This window comes from Mustela nigripes, chromosome 1, assembly GCF_022355385.1.
Source record: "Mustela nigripes isolate SB6536 chromosome 1, MUSNIG.SB6536, whole genome shotgun sequence".
Classification (NCBI taxonomy): Eukaryota; Metazoa; Chordata; class Mammalia; order Carnivora; family Mustelidae; genus Mustela; species Mustela nigripes.
In genome coordinates, this window is record NC_081557.1 from 232,849,482 (window position 1) to 232,863,295 (window position 13,814).

At 37.4% G+C, this 13,814-nt stretch overlaps 1 long non-coding RNA gene across 1 annotated transcript in view; it reads right to left on the reverse strand.

Moving 5' to 3' along the window:
* Positions 1-2,116: 2,116 nt before the first annotated feature.
* The window catches only part of LOC132015412 (uncharacterized), a 12,696-nt gene continuing 998 nt past the window's right edge, over positions 2,117-13,814 (reverse strand). Inside the window, exons 2-3 of the long non-coding RNA XR_009403666.1 lie at positions 6,850-6,974; positions 2,117-2,231 (exon numbers count right to left, since the gene is read on the reverse strand). This is a non-coding gene — a long non-coding RNA (uncharacterized LOC132015412). The remainder of the gene's footprint in view (positions 2,232-6,849; positions 6,975-13,814) is intronic.

The window sequence follows — 13,814 nt, forward strand, 5'->3', positions numbered from 1 at the left end:
GGATTTGACTGGAGAAGGAAAAGGTCAAATTAATTTTGACTCTCGGGTTTTTGGGCTGAGGAAAAGGGTATCTGGTTGTGGCATTTGCTGAGATGGAAGCGACAGAGTAGCTAGCTTACATGACTATTAATAAACTGATAAATATGAGAGCTATTCAGATTCTGTGGGACTATTTAGTCATAATAAGATTCATATAAATTTAGGATAAGATAACTGAAATTCAACATTGATCTATTTTTTAATCCTCCATAAACCCATTATCCACACTACTGACAAGTGAAAAGTTCTGGCATATGACTCATTTATTTGTGAAATCACTTCCTCGGTACATACAGACGGTGTTTGTGGAGACGGGAATAGGGGACGGCCTGTGGGAGGGGCAGGGATCCTCCGAGTCATATGGAACCATTTCACCTATGGGGGAGAATGTGGGTATGCTTGTATTGACACCCCTGCAAGTCAAAGACAAATCGCAAGCCTTTTACTGTCCTTTTCTCTAGTCTACCATTTACTGTTTTTGCTGCCTTTTTTTCTTCTCTATATAGCTTTCTGTAGCTGTTGTCATAGCAACAAGATAGTCTTTGCTGAGGAGAAATGGCTTGGACAAAACCAAATTATAAATCAACATCATCAGTAATATGATCCTTTTTACAGGATTTTTATGAACCCAGATAATATTGAGAAGCCATGTGTTTATTGAGATTTGAAGACCTATGACCTACTTTGTCTAGCGGGTCACAGCAAACTTTTATATAAAGGGGACAGACAGTAAATATTTTAGGCTTTGAGGTCCCTACAGTCTCTATCAAAACTATACCTCTGCCCTTGTCTCATGAAACTGTTCTAGACAATACATGGATGAATTGGATGTGGCTATGTTCCCAGAAATGTTTGCTTGTTTGTTTGTTTATATCCATTTTTATTTTTTACGTATTTTATTTATATAAAAGCAATCAGAAGACTGGATTTAGTCCATAAACCATAGATTGTCAATCCCTGATCCAATAGATTCCTTCCTCTCACTTTTTAAGAGAGCACTTAAAGTATATTTACTCTGTCATCCACAGCAGAATCCCAAGGCCTCACTTCCAACCCACCAAACTGGAATTTCTTTGCTTATGAATTTGTAACAAGCTCCACTCCCAGGTGATACCCAGTCAAGTGAGTTCAAATACTGAGGTTCATCAAGCCTTTATAAAAGCTTCCCTAAATAGAGCAGGGTGCAAAATACCACAAAGCTCCTACATTATAAAATCAATATCCATCCGTTACAAGTGAATTAACATATGAACAGCATAAGTAGTATTTTTTTAAAGGAGAAAGAAATCTAACAACATTTTAAAGTCAGAAGATTTAACTTGAAAATATGGATTTCCGGTTCCTCTTATAAATCAAAATCTGGCAACACAGAGCCCACATTCTTGCATAACAAAATCCTACTAGCGTCGAGTCATGAGCGCCTGATTCAGAGAAAACATATATACGAACTTAGACCACACTCCCCACCATTTTCTACCATCATTTATGGTGTTCCAATTTACCCGTTTCGGTTACATATCTGCCTTCTGTGGTCATGTCATTTTACAATCAATGATTTAATAAATGGACTCTACTTTTCAATCATCGTTTATCATTGGCTGATGTAGCCATCTTTCTTATATCAGAACATGAGGGCATGTGTTGTAAGCTATATATATGCAAATTGTTAGGCTGTCCATTTGTTGTTTTTTTTAAGATTTTATTTATTTATTTGAGATAGACAGCACACGCATACAAAGAAGGGGAGCTTCACAGGGAGAGAGAGAAGCAGGCCCTCATTAAGCAAAGAGCACAAGTCAAGGCTCAATCAAAGCCAGCACCCTGGGATCATGACCTGAGCTGAAGGCAGACACACTTAACCGACTGAACCACCCAGATACCCTGTACACAGTCCATTTGAATAGAACACCTCTAGAATGGAAAAAATAAAACACTTTTATATTTCCTGCTGTAGTACCTATGAGTTTGTAGTTTTTATGAGTCATGACAGAAGGAATCCTGAACGATAAGTGACAAGTCAAATGCATGTATTTTTATCATTGTCAAAGTATTTCAATGAGACAGAGAGAATCAAGCTTCAATCTTGGTTTAATAAATTAATGTCTGTTCCAGCACCCCATATTTAAAGGGAGAATGTGTTCTTTGGCCTGCTGCTCTCTTGTGCTTCTAATGGGGACACTTTCAGATGAAGCCTGGAAGAGGGGATAAAGACAGAGTGTGACTAGAAACATAAGCATTTCTGGCTTGCCAAAGCAAATGTCACTTTTCACCTTTTGTACTTGCTGACAGGAAGTGAAGTCTAATTCTTACTGGTTGACATTTCCTTTTATTCTGTGTCCTCGCACTTTCTGCACTCTGTGCTCTGAGACCCTGGTCGGGGGAGGCAGGAGAATACAGGGAAAGGGAGAAAGGCAAAGATAGAACTCCTTTCTAAGAAAGATGTCTCTATACAAAGAGATTTAATGTGAAAAAGGGAAAAAATCACTTGGAAAGTATTTACTGCTAGCTTCTTGTGAGAGGAAAGGCATTTATGTCTACTCACAACTGTTTTCATATTTTAATGTACCACTGATACCAGAAAAGGATAACAAATACTTAGGATGTTAGATAGTAGATTTGGTGTCAGACAAAGGCAGATTTGAATGCCAGCTACATAACTTCCAAGATTTTGATTAGTTAATTCTTTTTTCTACATGTCAGTTTGCTCATCTGCAAAATGGAAAGGAAAATCCTTTGTGTTTCATAAAAGTGTTATGAAGACTAAATGCATATAAAGGATTTAATGAGTGTCCAGGCATTTAGTAAATATTTAAATATTTCTTTTATCTAGTAAATATTTTATTTAGGAAATATTTCTGCCTAAATACAAATTTTAATCTGTAAAATATAAATAATAGAATCTAGCTCATTGGGTTATTATGAGGATTTACTCAAATCATACCCATAAAACATTTCTCAGAATGCCTTACACATGGTAAGTCCTTGATGCTATTTAAAATTTGTCACTTGATATGTCATTTGATGCTATTTAAAATTTTATTACTGTAACAATTATTGTTAATAATAATAATTGCAATCATTCAGAAAAACAGAAATTCATTTTGGAAGAGATGGCTAATAGTTATTTAATTTTTCAAACTACACACCAGATCATACTATAAAAAAGAATCCTTTGTTTTCTTGACAGAACATAGCATAATGTATTGGGAAAAAAGATAGGCTTTGGCGTCAGGCAGATTGGAGTCTCATCTCCTCCCTTCTAGTTACCAGTTGGGTGAAGACATCAGGTTTGTCATTGCCCTGCTTGAGTTATCTTTGAGCCCTAGGAACCACTTGAATTAAAGAAAAAATAGTTCAAGCAGATTTTATCAAGATTCAATGAACTGAGTGTGACCTTGGTACGAGGTCTTGGCAATTTGCCTTGCGTTCCCAGCAGTGTTTTAGTGTAGATGCTTTTCAGTATAGGTTTGCTTTCCACAGGCTGTTGTCATGTTCATATATACTTTTAAGTTGTTAGAAAAGACTTGGTACAGACTACTCCTGTCATTGAACAGAGTGGTTCTCCCAGGGGGCAACTTTTCTTCCGGAAGATATTTGGCAATGTTGACAGACATTTTCTATTGTCTTGACTAGGCCTTGGAGGCAGTGGGGAGCAAGGAGAAAGAATTCTCCTGGCATTTAATAAGTAGAGGCCAGAGATGCTCCCAAACATCCTGCAAATACACAGGGCAGTTCCCCACAGCAAGAACGTCAAACAGTCCAACCCCAAATGCCCCAAATGCCAGTGGTACTAAAGTTGAGAAACTCTGATCTAATACATCGATCTTTGCACTTCTTTCTACTTTATGAAGTTGAGAAGCTTAAAGGAGACACTAACAATTCCAAAACTGGTCTTAAAACTGTCAGTGTGAACAAGAGGATTCTCAGAAAAACTGAAGAGATTTTCCTATACTAAAATTCTCCCTTTACTCCTCTGCACAGTTACAGGTTCACTCCTTCGATTATATTTAATGAGTTCCTAAATAGCAAATGTACAGCAGCTCCCTCATCATTAATATACCTCTGTGTTTATTGTGTATGTTGTAAAAACACCTAATAATTGTCTAGGTAAGCTGAAGGGTCATGCGTATGATAGGCTCTGAGACAGGAGGTTTCAGATGCCAGGCATCTATGGCAACTGGTTTGAGCTTCAATACTCGGCTGTTCTGGGTCTCATATACACAAAACAGTTAGGTGACACTTTTTATAACCTAAGTGAGTATAGAAGCCTCTCATGGTCAAAATGGCTTCATGAAATCTTAGAATAAAGCTTACATCATTACCCTGGCCTCCAAGGCCCTAAATAATGTAGCCTGCCCACTCTCTGATCTGGTGGTCTAACTGTCCCTCTGCTCACTGAGCTATAGTTACATTAGCCTTCTTGTTATCCCGCTAATGAGCCACACTCACTCCAGCCTCAAGCACTTAGTCATTTCTAATTTTCTAGAACATTCTTCTAAGTCTTTGCTCATTTAGATGTCGGCTTCCAAGCTCAACTCATGAGAGCCTTGAGCATCCTATCAAAAATATCACCTCAGCACCACCCTTTGCATACAACATTCCCTTTCCCACTTCATTTTTCTTCCTAGCACTCTTCAGGGTCTCATACTATATTATATATTTCTTTGTACATGATATTGCATGCCTCCACCATTCTAGAAACTCAGTTCTTATTGATTTGCAATCCCTGTAAACATCCTGCTAATCAGAATTCCATGGAATATAGTTGGGCAAATGTTTCACTGATCTATATTTTTATATTTTATTTCTTCCTGGTTTTTCTATTAAAAAAAAGAAACAGGCTATATCCATGTGTTACTAAAATATGCTAAAATTTCAATAACTATCAGAATTTTGATTTGTCAGACTAGAGACCCATGGATCAAATCTGACCAACAAGGAAATTTTAACAAAATTATGTCTGTGTGACTTTCAGAGGAGCTTCATTCTCCAGTTCACTCTTATACTTGGTGAACTATTATCTCTATTTATATTAAGTGATGATATAGAATATATATTATATGTATGTTCGTACCTATACACATATATGTGTGTCATATAGATATATAATATCTTAATATCTGCATTAGGTTCACCTATTTATACAAAGTGAATGTTTTATCATACCTGGTCACCTCACACATGTATGTTTCTTGCCTGACTCCCAAAGGCATTCAGATTTATTTATAAATCCTGATCTATATGATTAAAAAACAAACAAACAAACAATTTCCTAACTCAACTGAATTGCTTTTGTTGAATTCAATTAAACATTGTGTATAAGTGGAGTAGGTGCCTGGCTGCACAATGTCTTGGGAAGACCTCACAGGCCTCTCTTGCAAGACTTGGTTTTCCTTTTGATTCACCAATAATGAAATGTCAATGTAAAAAAGCTAGAACAAGCCACAGAGGTTTTATACAATGAGTGCAGCAGTCTATGATGTTATAACGGTACCAAATAAATGTATCCCTGCAGAATCATTCACTTCTGTCTCTAGCAACTTCTGATGGCTCTGAGGGTATAGGAGGAGCAGAAAGTCCATTATTAAACTAGGCACCCAGTGAGGAAAAGTTGAAAGATACCGCTGGTTAGGGAGGTTCAAAAAATAAAGAGAAAATGGGAGAGAAGCTAAAAGAAATGTGGCCTTTGATTTCTCCCAAACCGGAAACTGCCTATTCTTTACTAATTCAGTACCCTGTTTGTTCACATTCTCATTTACTTCTACCAAGTGGTATCCCGCCCCCACCTTGTTTGGTGTTGACTCTTATCTTCACAGGAAGAATATGAACCACTCTAAGATGAAACAAGGAAGGGATGTTACTGAGATCATTTTTGCTGTTGATGCCTCATGTTTCTTCATGCCATGCCAATTTCTAAAGACCAAGTAATTTCTGTTTGTTTGAACTTCTGGTCTTCCCCCATTCTCTCTCCCTCTCTCTCTCTTTCCCCCTCTGTCTCTTTTCTCTCTCTCTCTCTCTCTCTCTCTCTCTCTCACACACACACACACACACACACACACACAGTCTTCCCAAGACACAACAAACAAAATTTGTCCCTAAGGTATCAGTAACATCCTGGCTCTCAGTTTTCTGTCTGGAATTAACCCCTGATCTCACCCTGGCTCCTCTTTACTGGTGTGAGCTCCTTTTGGTTTCTCTCGCCTGTTTCCATTTTATTGTACGACTCTCACTAGGCTCCTGGTAAACCAGCCCCTGTTCCTGACTCGACCTTCCTGCACAAATGCCTATATCCTGATAATCTCCATGGTTTTCGGTCCCAGACATTGGACAGACACAGATTCACCTGTATCTTATACATTACTTAAACCTATTATAACGCTTGGATGTTTTAAAGTGATAAATGTTACCTGTGATTTTCAAGAAACATAGGTAATTATCAGTGGAATACTGATAATAGCTCAGTGGAAAACCTGTGCTATTTATTGACTTTTTTTTTTTTTTTTCTGTGAGAGTTTAAAGGAAAAAGTTTTCTGATGTATTTTTCCTCCATCTGAAAAGAAAACCCTCAAGGGGAAGAACAGGCACAGAGAATATATAATCCTCCTTTAAGGCTTGAATTTATATAATAACAAAGTGTGTAGCCCTGTGACTTTCTATTGTTCTGTCCTATGAAGAGGCATCTATCTTGCTTTAGACACTATTGTCCAGCTGAAACATTCTAACAGGCCCAAGCTGAAAACAGGAGCCTCCTTAGCTACATATCATGCCCTTTAAAAAAAAGAAAAAATAATTCTGTATATGAGTACTCACCAGATTTTTTCAGCAACAATGTAGCAGGCCAGAAGGTTGACAAGATTCATATAATTGGCCATGTAAATACAGCTGATGGAAACTTTATAATTGCTTTGAAGCACCATCCATCATAATCACATCTTCTGAAAGCAAATGGAAGACATGATACCTTAAATTATAGGTTTCCTATGGACCAAAGAGTAGTCTTTTGCTTTCCTTTTATTCTTTATGTCTCCCCACACTCTACTGATAATTTCAACAGGAGGAATATGCATACAAGTTTTGTTCCTCTTTTAAGTTACTTTAATTTAAAATCGATTTGAAAAGTGCCCTAGACTAGGAAACTCTATGGAATTCTGTTGAAAACACACATCTGCTGGGTAATTTTTCATGTAATTATATAAGTTAAATCTTCATAAACAAAGTAAAGGAAATTATAATCCCCAGTACTGGGTTTTGCAAAATAGCCCAAAGCATATTTTTCCTCCTAATGAGTGAGTCAGAATTAAATTGAACAAATATCACCACCAAAATTCAATTATTTCCTCTCTGTTCATAAAGAGCTGGAAGCAATGGCTCTTTAGTTAAAAACCATCACTGTGTGCAATGCTCCTCTGACCTAGAAGTACTATTTTAATTTTCAAGGCATGAGTTACTAAAATGCATATGATTGTTTGCATACCAATATCCTCCCCTTTTTCTGCTAAGGGAGCCCTTCTTTTTCTAGCTCTGTCTCTCTTCCTCACTTAGCCCATCTGTTCTCAAAACCACTCCCTCTCAGGCTAATGGAATGAGGACTGATATGGATTTAAGCTTTTGTTGTGTAATAAAACATCCTACTCTGTAGCTTTAAACAGTTACCATTTGCTTACTTCATAATTCAGTGAGTTGGCAATTTAGGCTGGTCTTAGCTGGAGATTCTTCTGGTTCAGCTAGGTTCAGTTATGTATTTGTGGAGAACTGCCTACTTGCTGGGTATTCATCATTGGTCTACAATGATCTCAGCTGTGAAGATTCATCTCTGCTCCATGTATCTCTCATCCAGCAGACCAGCCCTAGTTGTTCAAGTTGAAGTTGAACAGTTTTGCAAGAGAAAAAGCAAAGGCATAAAAAAGCCTTTGAAGCCTAAGCTCAGAAGGGCATCATAGTGTCACTTCCACTGCATTCTATTGGCCAAAGCAAGAAAAAAGGCAAACCCAAATTTCATGAGTGGGAAACTAGCATCCATCTCTGGATGCGAGTATCTGAGAGGTCACATTGCAAGGCACATGCATACAGAGTAGAGCAACTGTAGCTATTTTTCCAAACATTCTACCCCAGGAAGTTAGCTGGGATTTGGAAATAAGTTCTTTTCTTTTAAGATCAATACATAAGAAGAGAGAGATTCTTTTCCTCCAGTTCTTTTCTTTTTCTTTTCTAAAATATTTTATTTATTTATTTGTCTGATAGAGATCACAAGTAGGCAGAGAGGCAGGCGGAGACAGAGAGGAGGAAGCAGGCTCCCTGCTGAGCAGAGAGCCTGATGTGGGGCTCAATCCCAGGACCCTGAGATCATGAGCTGAGCTGAAGGCAGAGGCTTAACCCACTGAGCCACCCAGGCACTCCATCCTCCAGTTATTTTCTTGTGAGGATGCCGGATTCAAACCTGCAACAGCTAACTCAATGACACCAAAGTAGAAAGTCAACACTGAAGTCCAGAGAAACAAAAGAAATGTACTCCATAAAGCTAACTCTAGCCCATCCCTCCCTCACCTCCATCATCCCTAGACAATGACTGTTCTGCTTTCTGTCACGATAGATTCACTTCAATTTTTTATATATGTTATTATACAACATGCACACTTTTGTTCTGGCTTGTTTCCCAGCACACTTATTTTGAGATTTACCTGTGTTTTTGTACGTCTCAATCATTTATTTTTATTGCTGAATAGTATGCCAGCCCATAACATAGTTGATTGACTCTGTTGAAAGATATTTAAGTTGTTTGCAATTCCCGGTTACTACAAATACAACTCTATGAACATTTGTGTACATGTCTTTGTACAGACATATGTTTTGATTTACCTTGGGCATATCTTGGGTGGATCGGTCATATGGCAGGTGTATTCTTCATCAACTAAAATAGCAACTATTGTACCATCTGGTGGCTCAGTCCTTAAGTGTCTACCTTTGGCTCAGGTCATGATCCCAGGCTCCTGGATCAAGGCCTGCATCGGGCTCCCTGCTCTGCAGGAAGCCTGCTTCTCCCTCTCCTACTCTCCCTGCTTGTGTTCCCTCTCTCACTCTCTCTGTCTCTTTCTTTACTTAAATAAGTAAAAACTTTAATTAGTTAATTAATTAAATTAAATGGCAACTATTCACTATATGGATCACTTACAGAAGAACATATGCAGAACTGTCGATACAAGAAAGAATAATGAAATAGTAACACCTACCAAAAATAAAAGAATTAAAATGTCATATGGTTATTTAATTATTTTTTAAAATAGCTTTTTCTAAGTGTTTTCTATTAATGAAGTATTCTCTACCATTTAGAAAAAGTAGATGAGCTATTACTATATTAAACATATGAGTCATTCTTTTAATCCTTTTTATTGACCAAAATAATTTCTACTTTACAAATTCTTTCTAAAGTCTGGTGGGTCCTTCATCAATACTGGAAATAAGTATTTTACGTTAAATACAAAGAAGAACTAATATACTTAGTTAAATTAATCAATCAGCAGATAATGTGAAAATTCACTGAAAAATAACTTCTGTTTTACAGAGTGAGATTATGCCAACTTTCCCTCCAGTCTAGATATCATTAAAAGTGCTCATAATTAATTTATCCAGTCAATCTGACAGTTAGATCAACTGTGTAACAATTCAGCCTGTTATGGACAGAAACCATTTCTATTGACTCTCTTCACAACCAGTTTCTTCTCTTTAACTTACTCCTCTTTGGCCAAAAACTCACACTCTTTCTCGTACTTTCCTAAAGGGTAATTTTATCCTCTTTTTTACATAGTCAAGCATCTCTTATAATTGCTTTGGCAGAAAGACAGGAAATTTTTTCCTGGTTCACTTAATAAAGAGAACAGTGGGAAAGCTGTAAATATTCAGCTTAAAATGTGTTTTCTATTATTTATGCATTTTATAGAAGCTCATGGTGAGCATTTTGAAAATTCATAATGTTTGATGAATGTAAGGAAAAGATATACACAATTTTACCACCCAGGGGTAAAAGTCATTAACATTTAGAATATTTGGTTCTAGTATAAAAAGCCCAATTTCTGACTGCAGTTGTTTCTATGACTTGTTTCTATCCCAACCCATGTAGGTGCTTATCAGATGAAGAAACCACTAATGTGTTTCCTCCAGTGTCAAATTTGCCAAATAGCAATCTCATCTCAGCTCTTCTGAGCCCTTCCACCATGTGACAACATGCTTCTTGAAGTCTGCACAACGGCATCAATTTCCTTTTCTCCCTTAAACCACCCACAGTCCCTCTTAGGTAATCAAAGAGAGAAGTTATTAGAAACCTCCAAGTGGACTCAATCTATCCATTGTTATTGGTTTTTAGATAATTGAAGATTAAACATGCATTCAGGGAACTAAGAGGCTTCAATGGTGCAGCCTGGTATAGGATGCATAGGATTCACTGGTGTGAGTGAAAATACTACCAGAGCAGTGAGTATATTTCTTTCACCCACCCCCCTCTTCTAGTAAGAGACCTAGGTCTCCACATCATAGCAGTGCTTCTGTGCACCTGCAAGCAGAAGGATGCAGGCAGAACTGAGAGCAGAGGTGTAAAGGAATATTTAAAGTTCTACTCCTGCCTCCATGGCACCTTGACTTATAATGGCCCAGGGGCTGGCACCAGAGATAAGGTGTTGATGAAGACAAGTGTGAGTAGACTGGACACATACTCTTTTCTCTTCTCTAACTCTAAGCACCCAAAGAGAAGTATTCTGCAAATAGTTTCCCTAAGATTCTTAAGGTGAAGTCCTGGCCATAGACTGTGTGATCTGGTACTTTTTTCTCGGGTTTTATCCCTTCATATTCCTTAGAATACCAGGAGGAGTACTATATTTACTTAGATTTTGGCTTTTGTTCAACACACATTATCAGACAGAGAAGCTGAAACGCCTTAAAAAAACACATGTTTACAGGCCCAAATATCTATAGACTTGAGGAGTACCGCTACTATAAATGAAGAACAGTACATGCCACATGCATCATAATTAGTGGAATTTTCAGTCAACAATTTAGAACAACTCCTATCTAATATAGGCAAAAATGTTTCATAATGATATGAAACAGATATGAGACAATCAAGGAAGAAACAAGAGGAAATATTTGATCTGAAAAACATAATAGTTGAAAAAAATTAATTTGGAGTAAAACAGTAAAGCCACTGTGGAAAACAGTATGGCAGCTCCTCAAAAATTAAAAGCAGAACTCCATATGCTCTAAAAATTCCACTTCTGGGCATATACTCAAAAGAATTAAAAACAGGATCTTAAAAAAGTGTTTATACACCTATGTTTATAGCAGCATTATTCACAATAGCCAAAAAGTGGAAGCAACTCAAGCGTCCATCAGCAGATGAACAGATAAATAAAATGTGGTGTATTTTAAACAATGGAATATTATTTAGCCTTAAAGAGGAAAGAATACCTGTACCTTTGTAATAATTTTTGAAATCAGGGAGTTTAGACCTGTATTTTTTTTTCCTCTTTTACTTTTTCTTTTTTAAAATTTGTTTGTTAGAGAAAGAGAGAGAGAGAGACAGTGGAGGAAGGGGCAGAGAGGGATTGATGATATGCACATATGGCAACATGGATACATTAAAACATAATATACCTTAAAAAATGAAATGAAGGGGAACCTGGGTGGCTCAGTGGGTTAAAGCTTCTGCCTTCTGCTCAGGTCATGATCCCAGGGTCCTGGGATCAAACACCACATAGGACTCTCTGCTCAGCAGGGAGACTGCTTCCCTCTCTCTCTGCCTGCCTCTCTGCCTACTTCTGATCTCTGTCTGTCAAATAAATAAAATCTTAAAAAAAAATGAAATGAAATTTAAGGCATAATACAATTGTGTAAATTATAATACATTCAATACATACAAAACATCATTACATACACCAAAACTCCTAAAAAAAGGAATTTGTCAAACATTAAATCATTAAAATCAAAACACTAATCAAATCATTAATCAAATCATTAAAATGATTGCCCATGAAAAGGAGGAATGGGAGTGGAGAATGGGGAAAACAAGAATACAGAACAAGCAAACCAATAAGTCAGACAATTGAGGATTGTGTACTGGGAGCTATGCCTTTTATTTAACACAATCTCCAGCAACTCAGACCAAGAGCAGCAACAAAGTCACAAATGGAGACAATAGAGGACCTTATACCCATGTTTTAAGTTGTTAATAAAGAGAATAATAACTAAAGAGAAGAATCCAGAGAAGACTTCTTTTTTCTTTTTTTTTTTTTACATTAGCAGGTACTTATAAACACTTGAATATAAAAGGGAACAATTCATTAAGGAAGCAAAATGAGGGGCGCCTGGGTGGCTCAGTAGGTTAAGGCCTCTGCCTTAGGCTCTGGTCATGATCCCAGGGTCCTGGGATCCAGCCCCACATCAGGCTCTCTGCTCGGCAGGGAGCCTGCTTCCTCTTCTCTCTCTGCCTGCCTCTCTGCCTATTTGTGATCTCTGTCAAATAAATAAATAAAATCTTTTAAAAAAAAAAAAAAGGAAGCAAAATGAAAAATATCAGACGAGGAAATGATACATTTGGGACATTGGTGGGGGGCGGATGTTCCATGATGTTGGTTAATCCTGTGGTCAATGGTAAGGATGAGCAATTAGTTTTAGGGGCAGAGAGATGCCCTTTATCATGAGCCTGAAGAAGATGGCAGTACGATGGAGGCAGATGGACATGAGGGATTCTATGCCAGTTGGTCTTGTTCTGAGTGGTATCATCTCTCAGATTGATCATCTCAATACAAGATGATTTTTTTCATGCTTACCCTCTGGTCATCCAGAATCCATTTCTAATCCTTAGACAAAGTGATCTTTTGAAATGAAAATCAAATCACACCATTCCTCTATTAAGATCTTCTAAAAACTTTCCATTATTCTTACAACAAAACCCAAATATCTACTATGGTCTCAAGGCCCTGCCTATTTCAACTAAATATTTTATTACTCCTTCTACATTTTCCCACCTTCTAGCCACACCGGCTTTCTGTCTGTCATTCAGACACTAGCCTCATTTATACTAAATATTTTTGCATATTTTGTCTTTCTGTTTGGAGTACTCTTCCTGTATTATTTGTCTAACTGGTTCTTTCCTACCTTGAGGAGCCAGTTCCAAACCCATCGCTTCAAAGTGGTCTCCTGTGCACACATCTTCTAAAGGCACTCCTCCCCCAAATACTTGCTTCACATCACCTTATTTTATAGTCTTCATAGCAATTCTATGATAATCTTTGGACCTTACTTTATAAATGTGCTTGTTTGTTTTTGTTTCCTACAGTAAACTGTAAGTCCCACAATAATTGAGTTCCTTTCTTCTCTCCCTGCTCGATCCCTGGGTCCACTCTCACTGCACTATCCCTGGGGCTTTGCACAGAGCAAACACCCAGAAACATTTATTGTTGCTGATTGAACAGAGTTGGAATTACAAATTCAAGGGCCCAGTTGAATTTGAACACGTTTAGGAAAAAACAAACAGGTTGGATGCTGGGAAAGATTAAGTTGGGCCTATTTTTTTTTTTTATTTTGAAGCTCTATTTTTATTATTTATTTATTTATTTATTTATTTTTTAATATAATTTTTTATTTTTTATAAACATATATTTTTATCCCCAGGGGTACAGGTCTGTGAATCACCAGGTTTACACACTTCACAGCACTCACCAAAACACATACCCTCCCCAATGTCCATAATACCACCCCCTTCTCTCAAACCCCCTCCCCCCAGCAAC